This window comes from Pelobates fuscus, chromosome 6 (assembly GCF_036172605.1).
Source record: "Pelobates fuscus isolate aPelFus1 chromosome 6, aPelFus1.pri, whole genome shotgun sequence".
Classification (NCBI taxonomy): Eukaryota; Metazoa; Chordata; class Amphibia; order Anura; family Pelobatidae; genus Pelobates; species Pelobates fuscus.
The window spans coordinates 223,339,910-223,354,438 of NC_086322.1; positions in this window are offsets into that span (position 1 = coordinate 223,339,910).

The following is a 14,529-nucleotide window of genomic DNA, read 5'->3' on the forward strand; positions in this document are numbered from 1 at the left end:
TTAACAATACTATGAAACGTTTAATTAACTAAAATATGTGCACGTCATTTTCATGCCACAAATATGTTTAACACTTTATGACCACTGCGCTTGTTAGAGCTGTTGTGGCTATACAAGCAATGTTGTAAACTTTCATGCATCACAAAATAAAGAAACTCTGAATAACAAAAAAAAAATTAAGACTGTGTACTTTTTCAATAAATCATCACATTAATATGTTTATTAGTTAAGTAAAACAGTTTTAAATGGTCCCTCTGAGCACTATAACTGCTATAGCGCATTACAGCAGTGGTTATGGTGCAGAGTTCATATGACTTGTGTTATACATATTTTGATTATTTTGACAAAAGTAGGGGCTCTGGTTGCTTACCTACATTTTGGTCTCTCAGCAGCATCTGGGCTGAAGCAGAAGCAAGCTCAGACATTAGCCATCATAATCACTGCGATACTGAGTTACAATAGTTATAGTGCTAAAGTAACCATTAGCCAGTCTAACATTGGCAACAATGCTAATGCAACATAATACAGTTTAATTAATTGGTAAAACTAGATTTTTTTCATGCAAATACATTTTATTATATATATCAACACACACCACTTTGGCCTTCTCTTCCACAATAATTAGTTTTGCTATAGTGCCAAATGCAATGGACTTCCCATACACTGTGAAATGTAAAAAACGGTGAAATGTAAAAAACTGTGAAATGCGTTGCCAGGTTAATGTCATATCTATTATTTTAATCCTTGCCAAAACGCCTGTTATAAAGACTAAACTCCTATCTATATGGTGTACCAGCCAAACAGTAAGTAAATTGCATAGATTAGATTTTATTTATACCTTCTTCCAACAAATTAACTTGTGCCACTACTCAGCATAACATTAATAGCCAAATGTTATATATTTGGTCTTCAGAATGCAAATGTACATTTGTCATGCATTTCTACTTTTCGTTAAACCAACACCGGGAGATGAGTCCACATTGACTTTAATGGTAGCACATCTCTGGATGTTTGCCCATTTAGTTCTAAAAGGTTTGAGATATTTGAGGAACATGACAAAGAGTTCAGGGTGTTGCCTTGCTCTTCAATTTCCCAAGATCTCAATGCGATTGAGCATCTGTGGGATGTGCTGGAACAACAAATCCGATACATGGTGGTCACACCTCGCAACTTGCAGAACTTAAAGGATCTGCTGCTAATGTCTTGGTGAAAAAAGGGAAGAAAAGCAAAATACCCCGAGCGGAGTCAGCTTGGTGTGTGTCAGGGGCGGCCAGAATAGGGGATAACCCTCACATTTGTGAAATAAAGAGAAACAGACCTGGTGGGTCTGATAGGAGTTGGACGCCCCCTGGTGGGTATGTATATATTTAAAACGTAGCTTTTAATAGCACAACAAATAAAATAGAAAAACCCTCAAACAGTGAAAAAAACGAAATAAAATAATGAGTAAGGAGAGATAGAATATATGCTCATAAATGGGACATGAAAATATCTAGAAGATGTCTTATAATAAGCACAAAAGGAATCTTCAAATAAAGATAAGTCCCTTCACTGTTTGAGGGTTTTTCCATTTTATTTGTTGTGCTATTAAAAGCTAAGTTTTAAATATATACATACCCACCAGGGGGCGTCCAACTCCTATCAGACCCACCAGGTCTGTTTCTCTTAATGTCTTGGTGTCAGACACCACAGGCCATGTTCAGAGGTCTTGTGGAGTCCATGCCTCGATGCATCAGAGCTGTTTTGGTAGCACGAGGGGGATATTAGGCAGGTGGTTTTAATGTTGTGGATGATCAGTGTATGTGTATCAATAATAGTAGTAGCACTAATATAATAGACACACATTTTTATATCTTGAAATAAAAATGATACAGAGTTATTCAGTAAAGTGAGAATTTTATGGAATTCAAAGTGAATTTAAAATTGAAGGCTAAAATAGTCAAGCTTGATGCATATCTGACTTGCACAACATTTCAATTTCTGCTATTTTGTCTTTTAATTTGAAATTCACTATGAATCCCTGACACTTCTTACTTTAAGATTTCATATGCGAAAGGAAAAAATAAAAAAAAATTATACTTCTCCACCCCATTTGTAATGTGTTTTTTTTTTTTGCAGTTCCCAGACTTTAATAAACTTTTAAACAAAAATGGAGCATTACATAAAAAAATGTTTAGATAAATTATAAGTGATTTTCACGGTTATATACAATGGTGTAAATTCCATAGTGACCGCTACCCCAGCTAATGGTGTAACCCCCCCAAAAAAAAAAAATGTATGCCAAAAATCATTATAATATTTATTAGGATTTGAAAATAAACACATATAGGCCTATGTAGTAGTTGGCATTTTTTGAATTTAGTTGGTATAGAAGCAGCGACATCACAAGATTCTATAGCTTGACCAGTGCAACTGTCACTCCTTAACTAGCTTTCAAGCGATTCAGAGGAGTTTTCGTGCTGTTATTCAAAAATTGTAAACAAACAAATATGGAAAATCCAACAACCACCGAAACATCATGTGGAGAGAAGAGGACAGGCAAGAAGAGGCAACGGGAGAAGACCGAGAAGAAGAAAGGACCAGACGGGAGTGAAACACAAGAGCATTTGAAGAGAAAGAAGAAATGCGAAGGTAAGAAACAGTACACTGGAGATTGAGGAGGGGATCCATTCTACTAGAGAATATTTAAATTCAGAATGGTTTACTTATATTTAATGTCTCAAAACGCAGTAATACTACTCTGTGTTCTTTAATCACAGTTACCTAATCTAACTTAGCACTGAAGCCTAACTTTAGAAGATTCCAAAAACTACTTCCCCCTTTTGGTTTTCAAAATATAAGGATTATTGGTGGAAGTGAAACGTTCTCAATAAGTTTTGAGCATTTCTTAGCGTTTGTTCATACTAGGTAAGAACATTAAAATATATGTATTTTAAGGTTAAAACCTAGTCAATCAGGGCCCGGAGTAAAAATTTCAATACGTACTGTGTCAAAATAACAATAAAAAAAGTTTACACAATACTAAACACATTTTAACCCCTTAAGGACACGACATGTGTGACATGTCATGATTCCCTTTTATTCCAGAAGTTTGGTCCTTAAGGGGTTAAACAAAAAATAACTTTTTTTTACATATGATGTAACATATGGACTATTTTTACTCTTCCAGAAGGAGCCACCGTCCATCCTGTGGTTTCTCCAATGGACACCAGCATTTCTCTGGAGAGATTTGCCTTTCATAAAACCCTTGGACAGGGCAGCTTTGGCAAGGTATGTAATATCCACCAAATGGTGCCATGTACTGAAAATTTTCTTACGGACAGAAATGAATAGTGAAAGCCTAATATAACACAAGAACCTATTTAGAATAAAACGGAACCCAACTGTACAGATCATTTTTAAAAGTTGTGTATTTAAAAGGTTTACTTAACGGACATGTATCGGAGTTATTCACAAAAGTGAACATTGTTGAGAATTCAAAGTGAATTTCAAATTTAAGGCCAAAGTAGCCAAACTGAAATTATAGTTGACCTGGAGAATCTTTCCAATTTGACTAATTTAGCCTTTCAGGCTTTTCTTACTTTAGTGACGACTACTGTTTGTGTAACTGTCAACAATTACTTAGATTAAAATTATTTCTCTACTTAAAACAATATAATTGTAGTATAACCCTGTACAATACATTGTGCCGTATGCATTTTTTTATGGATGCATGGTGTTATGTTATGAATAATGGCATTTGTTAGTACCTGTTGTATTTTTTAATATGAGTTTTTTTGTCCATTTTACATAAAGTTGTCAATTTTCAAATGTCTCCAACTGTCATGTCTGTCTGCACTTCCTGGTCACATGATTCCACAATGCTGTTAAATGTTCCTAAATAGAGAAAAAAGAATATTGAAGTGGTCTAGCAAACCACTTTCACCTGATAATGTGGCCTCCACGCCTTTCCTGGGCATGATCGCTTCCACTGTGCTCTCCAATAGGGGGTAACCCAAAATAAGCTGTTCCCCCTATTTTTTAGGCCTTATTTTTGTTTACGAGTTACTTATTCCTAAAGAGATACTCTATTCTTACATAGATTATTTTGAAACAGGTTCTCTGCCCCTGTTTCCTTGCACATGTTTTATAACTACATTCAAAAGCCAAATCCCTCATTACATACGCCACTGAGTCCATGCAATACACCTCTTTACCCATACAAGTACTTTTATCCTGAGAGCATGTACAGGAGGACTTTCTGGGGTTTGTAGTCCTGTTGTTGGCATATATATATTTTTTTTGTCAATCTGTATTTTTATTGAGGCATAAGTCAGATAAACAATACAATACAGTGGCGACAACAACTCAAGCAGACAGGCATTAGATAATTAACGGTATAATATCCAAGCATTACCAATATCATCACATATCAATATAAAACATTAGAAGTACAAAGCTATACTTCAGCTTATCTCCTATTTTGGTTCTTTTTTTTTTGTACTTTTGTTAATGGCTTCTCTGCATAAAAGAATGATGTATGTGCATGAGATGTTCAGAGACATGTCCAGAAAGCTAGATGACCCACTCAGTATAAACTATACGACTACTTATTACACTTGTATTCATAAATGAACAACTGTGTAAACAATGACATGTCTAACTATGTAATAAAAACAATATATTTACCAAAAAAATCAGTGCAAAGCTATGCCATCATATAGTCTGTGGTATGTCTCCCTGTGGTCAAAAGGGCCTAATTTTATAAGAAAAAATGAGTCTCAATGAGCTAACATACACTGTGTAAATGAAAATGAGAACAGCTCCTGCAGATGTTTGCTGAAAAGTAAGATAGGATAGAGCCAGCACAAGCCAAACACAGCACTGATTGGCCAGCACCTCCTCATAGAGGTAATTGAATTCATGTATCTCTATTTTGGAAAGTTCAGTGTCTGCATGTAGAGGGCAGAGACACTGAATGGCAGTGCTGCACACGGTGCAGCACTGCCCCAGGAAGCACCTCTAGTAGCCAACTGAGGAGTGGCCAGCTGAGGTATCACTAGGTTGTAATGTGAACATTGCCTTTTCTCTGAAAATACAGTGTTTACTGCAAAAAAAGCCTGAAGGGACTGATTATACTCAACAGAACAAATACAATAAACTTTAGTTGTTCTGGTGACTATAGAGTCCCTTTAATGTGTAATCAGGACATACTGCAGGAATCAGATATAGAACCACTGGACGCTCAGGATTGCAAATAAAAACCCAAATCAGCGTTTTAGTGAGGCAAAAAGAAACAGGTCCTGCCGCTATCACTATTAGATAAGTGAGTAGAGGAGGTCTGCATGAGACCTATGCCACTATCCTACCACCACATCAGATAAGACATTACAATGAAAAAAAAAAGCAAAGAATAAATAAGGCAGAAGAGGGCATTTAAGAGCACAGCTGGAGTGTATTAAAAAGTGACAAGCTAGGGCTGGGTGCTGCCATGTAACCAATAGGAGCATAGAAGTTAGGCAGTGGGACTGCACAAATTGGGGAGTTCAGACAATTCTTCGACTAGAGTGATGAAGGTTAAATGCCGCTGGTGTCAGCAGCAGAACAGGAGTGAGGCAGGTTGTCCCCAAAAACCCCAAGCCTGCTTTTAGACCTACATCATTGTACCATGGACTTGAAACTGCACAAAGTTCAAGTCCTCCCGCGCTGGGGGTAGCAAAGGGCTGAGGTGATCTTGGGCCACAGTCAGTGTTTAATCCTGTGATCGGTAGGCCAATTTAAAAGGAATGTCCCACTTGTGTTTGAGCAATGCCTAAGGGAGGCCTGCTTGTTGGCATGTTATAATGGGAAGCTTAATGTACCAAAACTAAAAACCCTATTGGGCAGCTAAATATTTGCACTTATTTCAGCATCTCCTTAAGTGCACAGTTAGTCTGGAAGTGGGCAGCATGACAGCACGTATTGAGGGTAAATTTGCCCTGGTTGGGGTGGTCAGTAAAGAGCTGCTGGAGATCTGCAGCCTGGGAATGAGCCTACATTGCATCTATGCTACCCCAACCTATCTGCCACCACCTCTAATACATCCCTGATGGCAGATGGACCGAGCAGTACTGGCAGATTAATAACATTGCCCCCTGCCTCCATCGCATGAAGATTATATGAATGTCAGCTTTGCCAGTGGCTGAGTAAGGTGAAAGATCGTTCCCACAGCAGCAGGAAAGACTTGGAATAGACAATCACTAGCACTCAAGCTGCTGTGAAGCAAAAAATAAATAAATAAAGAGATATACATGGCTATAGCATACCCTCCAGGGTTTAATTTTTACTTGCTAGAACATGGCTAGTAGTATAATATTAAACTCTGATATATATATTTATATATAAAATGTTAAACTCTGAGATATATATACACACAAATTATTTATAACTGCACTTAATTGAAAATGTGTATAACCTTTTTTTTTATTTTTTTAAACTGACAACCATATTTGTACAGTTTGTGCACCTATTTCTGGCTAATATATGATTATAACTTGCACCTAAACTCCTATATAGTGAGTGCAGTGTGTGTGTATAGTGGATGCAGTGTGTGTGTGTATAGTGGAAGCAGTGTGCTTGCGAGTAAAGTGGGTTTAGTGTGTGTATAGTGGATGCAGTCAGGGCCAGTGCAAGGATTCTTGCCGCCCTAGGCAACAATCCATTTTGCCGCCCCCTCATGAATGCAACTACATTCCCTCAGATGTTTATTCACTAAACTCTGAATTTCAGTGAAGAGACATTTAAGGAAAGAGACGCACTTAGTAGGCATTAAAGGGAATCTATAGTGCCAGGAAAACAAACTTGTTATCCAGACACTATAGCTTCCCCCTCTGTCAGACGTTCCCCCTTCGTGGTGCAGAAGGGTTTAAAACCCCTTCTGTCACTTACCTGGGTCCAGCACCAATGTCTTTCGTGCTGGCTTGGGTCCGCCTTCGCTCCTTAATGGCCGCACTCGTAGTGGTATTTCCATGACACTAGGTTTTGCGTGACGCTGAACGTCTCCATGCATAGCCACTAGAGGAGTTAACCCTGAACAGTAATTATTTCAGTTTCTTAAAAATTGCAATAATTACATTTGCAGTGTCACTTACACAATCTCACTAATACCCACACTCTCTCACTGGCATACACACTTACACATTCTAACTAACTTACACATTCTAACACATACACATGACCGGTGTATAGTCGCCATATGGGCAGTCGGAACCTTGGACAAAAGCCCCCCCACATACCTTCCCCAATAAAACGCTGACACTAGGGTATATGGGTCAAATTGTCCACAGCTTTTATTAAATAATTATGATATATATATATATGTAATGATAATAACCATACTACTATAATAATGATAATTACTTAACATAGAAAAAACATGGGTCATTGCCCCATGCCCCGCCCTCTCATCCGTATCCTTCAGTTAATATACAAGGCAATGACAACCATATAAATAACACATAATATATATAAATATAACATTCTTCCAACATCATTTCAACATGAACATAACTTAAAGTGCCAAACATAATTAACCATGGCAGGGGTATACCCGGATACCCCTACCCACACCAAACATAATTAACCATGGCAGGGGTATACCCGGGTACCCTTACCCACACCAAACATAATTTAACCATGGCAGGGGTATACCCGGATACCCCTACCCCACCAGGTTCTGAGCCACCGACAGGACTCGAAACCTACCAACTTACCAATCACCACAATTTTTCCATTTCCATCAATCTTCCTAATGGGGAGCCTATTTCCTCTCATTCAGCTCCCTATCCCGCCGCTGTGACAAAACGGGATAACCCACTTAACCAACAAAATCCCAGGGAGGGTGGGTGGGACAAACTCAGCCAGGTAGGTAATTAAAAGTGCTGATTCCAAAATGGCTGCTTATTTAAATAGCCAAACCCCTTACCCACAACCCATCAGTCCTGGCCGCTTCCTCCTAACCCCGCCTCCTAACCCCTGTCAAGGCCCTTTTCCGCTGAGCTGCGCTTTGGCTACATGGGGCTACATTCTCACTGACCTACACATTGTCACTAGCACACGCTCACTGACATACACAGTGTCACTTACACACTCTCACTAACACACACACACTCTCTCACTGATATACACAGTGTCACCTACACACTCTCACTAACACACACACACACACACACACACACTGACATACACAGTGTCACCTACACACTCTCACCAACATACACAGCATTACTTACACACTCTTACTAACACACACACACACACACACACACACTCACTCTCAATGACATACAGTGTCACCTACACACTCTCACCAACACACATTGTCAGTTACACACTGTTACTAATTCCACACAGTGTCACTTGCACACACACACAGTGTCACTTGCACACTCTCCCTAACACACACACCCAGAGTCACTTGCACACTTTCACTAGCACACACACACTGTCACTCAAACACAAACTCACTCACTTTACATATAGTCACATTTAATTTACACACACAAATACATCAATTTAACACACACACCAATTTACAAACATTCATACTATAAGCAATCCCCCTGAGCCTACCTGGGTGCTGTGAAGAGAAGAGGTCCAGGCAGCATGATCCAGGATGTTACTCTTCTTTCTCTGGGGGAGCAGAAGAGCCATGCACTGTGAGCACAGGCTGCTTCATGTTCCCCTACTTCCTGTGTCCACAGGCAGGGGGCAGCCAGGATACCAGGTCATGACCCGCTTTCCCCTGCTTGCAGGAAGCAGAGTGCTCTGCCCAGGTGCTGGGGATAATGCACATTCAGCTCCCCCAGCAGCTGAATGGCTGTGCTTGGGGGTGGGGGGGGGGGGGGGGTGACTAAGGAGCCGCTCACCCAGCACAGCATCCCCAGACAGCAGTAGGACAGCCCACCAGAAAAGCTCCCGGTGGGCGGCGCCCCAGGCGAATGCCTTATTCGCCTAATGGTAGCGCCGGCCCTGGATGCAGTGTGTGTATGTATAGTGGAAGCACCGTGTTTGTGAGTAAAGTGGGTTTAGTGCGTGTATAGTGGATGCAGTGTGTATGTTTGTGAGTATGGTGAATGCAATGTGTCTGGTGTGAGTACATTGGATGTAGTATGTGTGTGTGTACATTTGTGGGTAGGATAGGGGCTGTGTTCTGTAGGGAGCGAGCAGGTTTGAAAAAATATATATTTTATGCGGGGCGGAGCCTGACAGCTGCGCTTACCGGTTGCACATTTAGTGAGCTCTGCTCAGAAATAATCAATTAAAGCTGTAATTAACGACTACTCTTTGAGATCTTGCCAGCGGACATACTCTTTCGACGGGTGGTAACTGCTGCAACTGAACTTTTAATCTTTCTGACCGAGATCGGCGTCTCACGAAGGAAATGGACCCGCGGCCCATCTGTGGCCAACCTACAGAAACCGCGAGGGAGGCGGCCGATCCCTCTGTTATCTGCTTCATACGACTTTGGAGGTCCTTCCTTCACTCTATCCCCCCCCCCCCCCCCTGCCGGTGAGGGATATCCCGGCACCCCTTGCTCGTGCTGCACTGGTGGAACACCAGCAAGCCCTCATCAGCAACAGCTGACCTACAAGAGGCAAGATGGCGGATGCCACAAGCAAACTAGCGTCTCCAGCTACACATTCCACTCTGGTGGAACAACTGGACAAACTATTCGCGGATTTCTGGTCTGCACTTACCCTTTGCTCACACTCTCCAGCTGGGGTTCCGCACACACACACCCACAAACACATACATATGAATATAATCGACACATATACAGATACTGTATATATATATATATATATATATATATATATATATATTAATTTTTAAAAAAAAGTTCATAGTGTATTATCTGTCAGTCTTGGTTTTGCTCATAAGTCAAAGTAGTCCCTACTTTCGATTGTAAATTAAAATGAAAAAAAATAATATATAAAAATAACAACTTTGTATTACTTTCCATTTGTCAATATAAGTCATCTAAGTGTGAGAGTAAATGAAAACACAGTACTTCCATGATGATTTTTTTCTCCTCTCTCTACAGGTTGTTTTATCATCTGACCAGATAACCAACAAATGGCTCGCTATGAAGATCATCGATAAGCAACGCCTTATTGAAAGCGCAAGCAGCTGCCTAGTTGAACGCCGGGTGCTGGAAATTGCTGCCGGGAGCAAATTCCTTACCCATGCATATGCCACCTTCCAGACAGAGGTGCCAAAATTATTACCTTATATCAACCCGCTTTTTAAAAAGGAACACTCCAGGCACCATAACAACATAATCAGTATGGCGTTATGGTGCCAGGTCCATGGCTTACTTTTATGGGTTAAATCGTTAATGAACAGTTAACCCCAAAGAGCTGAATTAATGGCTGTTTAACTCTGACTATCTCAAGGGGTGTTTTCAGAAGATTCCCATTCACAAATAGCTTGAGAAACATATGGATTTCTCTCAAGCTGCTTTGTGAATGGGGAACTACTGATTGTCTTTAACCCCGTAAGGACCAAACTTCTGGAATAAAAGGGAATCATGACATGTCACACATGTCATGTGTCCTTAAGGGGTTAAACCAGCATACTGAGGCTTCCTGCTTCAAGATTCAGAGAAAAGCAGAAAGAGAGCTAAACAGTGCTGGATTCAACTCTTTGTGGTTAAACCATTCATTAAGAGTGTAACCACCAAAGGTAAGCCAGTGCCCATTTCCATTAAGTTGTTATGATGCCCAGAGTGTAGTGGTTATGGTGTCAAAATAGCTTTACATAATGAATGATTTTCCCAGCATCCATAGCCCAACCCCTCTTCAGCTGCACATATAATATGAAAAAACACGTCAGCATTTACACATAGAAACATAGAATGTGACGGCAGATGAGAACCATTCGGCCCATCTAGTTTGCCCAATTTTCTAAATACTTTCATTAGTCCCTGGCCTTATCTTATAGTTAGGATAGCCTTATGCCTATCCCACGCATGCTTAAACTCCTTTACTGTGTAAACCTCTACCACTTCAGCTGGAAGGCTATTCCATGCATCCACTACCCTCTCAGTAAAGTAATACTTCCTGATATTATTTTTAAATCTTTGTCCCTCTAATTTAAGACTATGTCCTCTTGTTGTGGGAACCAAACCAGGATGGCAGTCACTGGCTGAGAGAGCTCAGTATGAGACGATTGCTGTGTGAGATTTCTATGTCTATACACAGCTATATAATGGACTCTCTGCAGCTTTAGATTTTATGCCTGATGGGGATTAAATCATTATTTTCATTGGACTGTTTAGAGATTTGGGAGATCTCAGCATTTCTTAGTTGAAGAGAATGTAACTTCAGAATAATCACAACGTGGAGTTGACTCCAAATACATCTATTTTTTATATATGTTTGGATTTATTGTCACCATACAAATGCTTCCTGGGATGTTTTCGAGTTTGCATTTCCACCAACCTTAGAAAGAGTACTTGGGGCCCGTTGACTATTAATTGATATTTTCTAAGTTTCCCTGACATTATAAAAGGCATGTCAGATCACCATGGGTTTTTGGAACAGATATCAACAGAGCCGGATAAAGACTGCCCAGGGCCATAACCTTTACAATAAAATCGTGTTAGCAAAGATGTGGAATGCAATGACTCGAATACATTATTATTATTATTATTGTAGGCATTTATATAGTGCCAACTTTCCAGCTCTTTACACTATAATAAAAAGAGGAAATTTAACAATAAATGAGACAATCACAAAATGTTAGAGGAACAGTACTCGATGAGGACCATGCTCAAATTAGCTTATAGTCTAGAGGACATTGGGTATAAAAACACAATAGGAAGACTATCAAGGGGGATAGCAACCAGACAACAAGGTGGGAAAGTAGCAGAAGAGGTGAGAGTGGAGTCTGGCCCTTTAGGAGAGACAGGTTTGTGAAACAGAAGTTACTCTGGCCTTTATAATTATTTCTAATTATATATTACAGGTTCTATATTGTTCCCTCCAGAACCTGTAAAAGTAGTTTACCTCTAACCAGTGGCAAGATGATCTCCTCCCTGCAGCTCTGCTCTGCCTCGGGTAGATGATCACTATTGAGAAGCACCAAAGAAGTACAGGTCCCTGGAAATGCTTCTCACACAGAAGCACTGAATTCAATGTTTCTCTGTGAAAAGTGTCACATCTGCTCTTTCCTAATGCACAGTGCAATCAGGAGGGTGCAACTTAGTAGCTTTATAAAAGAACAGATTTCTCTTGAAATCAATGTTTTTGTAAAGTAAGAAATGAACAGCAATGTGAAAAACCTTAGGTGTTTGGAGTGTTCCTTTTAATACATTTAGAACCTTTGTATGTTTGATTTTTATTATTATTATTATTATTATTATTATTATTATAATTATCATTATTTCCATAGCACTGGTGTGTAGCCAGCAACCACATTACTGCTATACAGAATGAAACTATACTCTAAATAGTCTAACCTTTATTCTGCTGCATTTTCTTAATCAGGACCGCCTTTTCTTTGCCATGGAGTATTTAAGCGGAGGCGACCTCTATGATTATCTTGATAAGAATGGAAGACTGGATCTCAGCACCACAACGTAAGATAGCGTCTTAAAGTCATAGAAGGCGAAGGGAGTATGGAGTAAAGACTTTTGCAGGATAGAATACAGGGTGCAGCAGAACCGATTAAGCAGTTTTGAGGGGTTATAAGAAATTAACTGAGGTATATAGAGAAAAACTGTTTTTATTTTCGAATTCAGCAGTAAATACCATTTTATTTAAATTAAGTTTTGAAAATAATGTCCTTGAGAAGGCGGCCATTATCAGCAACATACTGTTGGAGACGTTCTCTGAAGTTTTGTACCGCTCGTTCACACATATCGCGGGGTATGGCGTTAACTTCTTCAATAATCTGCTCCCTTAGCTCTGGTAGGGTGTGAGGGCGATGTTTGAACACTTTTTCCTTCAGATATCCCCAAAGAAAAAAATAGCAAATGCTCAAATCTGGTGACCGTGCCGGCCACGCCACATCACCCCTCAGAGAGACCAGACATTCGGGAAACCTTTCTTTCAAAACATTGAGTATATTACAGGCTGTGTGGGCTGTAGCCCCATCCTGTTGGAACCAGAAATCCCCCAATTCCTCTTCTTCAACAATCTCTTCCATTCTGGCCTGCAGAAAAAATTCCAGCATTGAGACGTAACGTTCAGAATTCATGGTCATGCCTTCACTAGTACGGGCCTATCACTCCGTATTGTGATACACCACACCGTTAGTTATGGGGAATGTAGCGACCTTTCATGAATCATTCGGGAAAGCGGGTTATTTTGAGCCCAGTAGCGGAAATTCTGTTTTTTCACAGCTCCACTGAGATGAAAATGTGCCTCGTTGCTACTGAAGAAAGCGAGACCTGTGCAAGCATTTGCTCACACAGATTTCTGCAGTTGGCGTAATCTGCTATACTCAAATCTTGAGCCAACATTATCTTGTAGAGACTAAACTGCAAATATAAATGAAGAATCCTCCTCAGACTGCAGTCTGACATTCCCAAAGCAACAGCATGCTTTCGAGCAGAACATCCTCAATTGCTGCTCTCACTAGCTGCACATTTCCGGTGTGCAAATGGACCTGCGTCGGCCATGTGTACCTCTTCTAAGTGTGGTGCCAGTTTCCTCCAACCGCCTAACCCATGACCGAATTGTGTTTGCATTAGGTACGTTATTGCGCGTAATGTTGAACCATCGCCGAAAAGCTCTTTGCGTCTCGATCACAGATTGGTTGTTTTCTAAATACGCCCGCACGGCAAAGCCTTGATGTACTCCAGTCCAAACCATATTGGCTACTGAAATGAGGTGATGGACGGAACACAATGAGACTAGGTGTACCTGCCTCCACCCACCACAGCCCGAGCATTGACCCCTCAAAACTGCTTAATCGATTCTGCTGCACCCTGTATTTACTAAATAAATTATAAGGCATTAGGTCTCAAAGAGAAGGTTTGTAAAAGTGGGTATAAAGAAATACCACCATTAAAGGGGAACTCTAGGCACTACAATAATTTCATCTCACTAAGGGTTCGATGTAATATCTTTGGATAGGCTTTTCGAATGATTTAATTTTCTGAAAAATATTTTAATATTTAGAATTTTTTTTAAATTCTTTATTGTTATTGTGCAGAGTTGTACATATAAGGATTACAAGACATATCAAATAAAAGCCAATGCAGCAAGAACAATTGCGATAAATGACAAGCCAAGGGGTCTGCACATTTTACAATTTATACAGCATGAATTAAACTAATTATGTCCAAGTACTAAGTTAAATGAAGGCTGGAGGACAGACAGCTTGTTAAAGTCATGGAGGTTAATAAAACGAGAGATAATTAGCATGGACATGAAAACATGCTTAACTTCTGTAGGTAGTAGAAACACCCTGTCCACCTATGTAAACGTGGCTAGGAGATACTGAAAAGTAAAACTGCGAACGAGGTCATGAAGTAAATACCACTGGTCTGGGGCAGGGGCG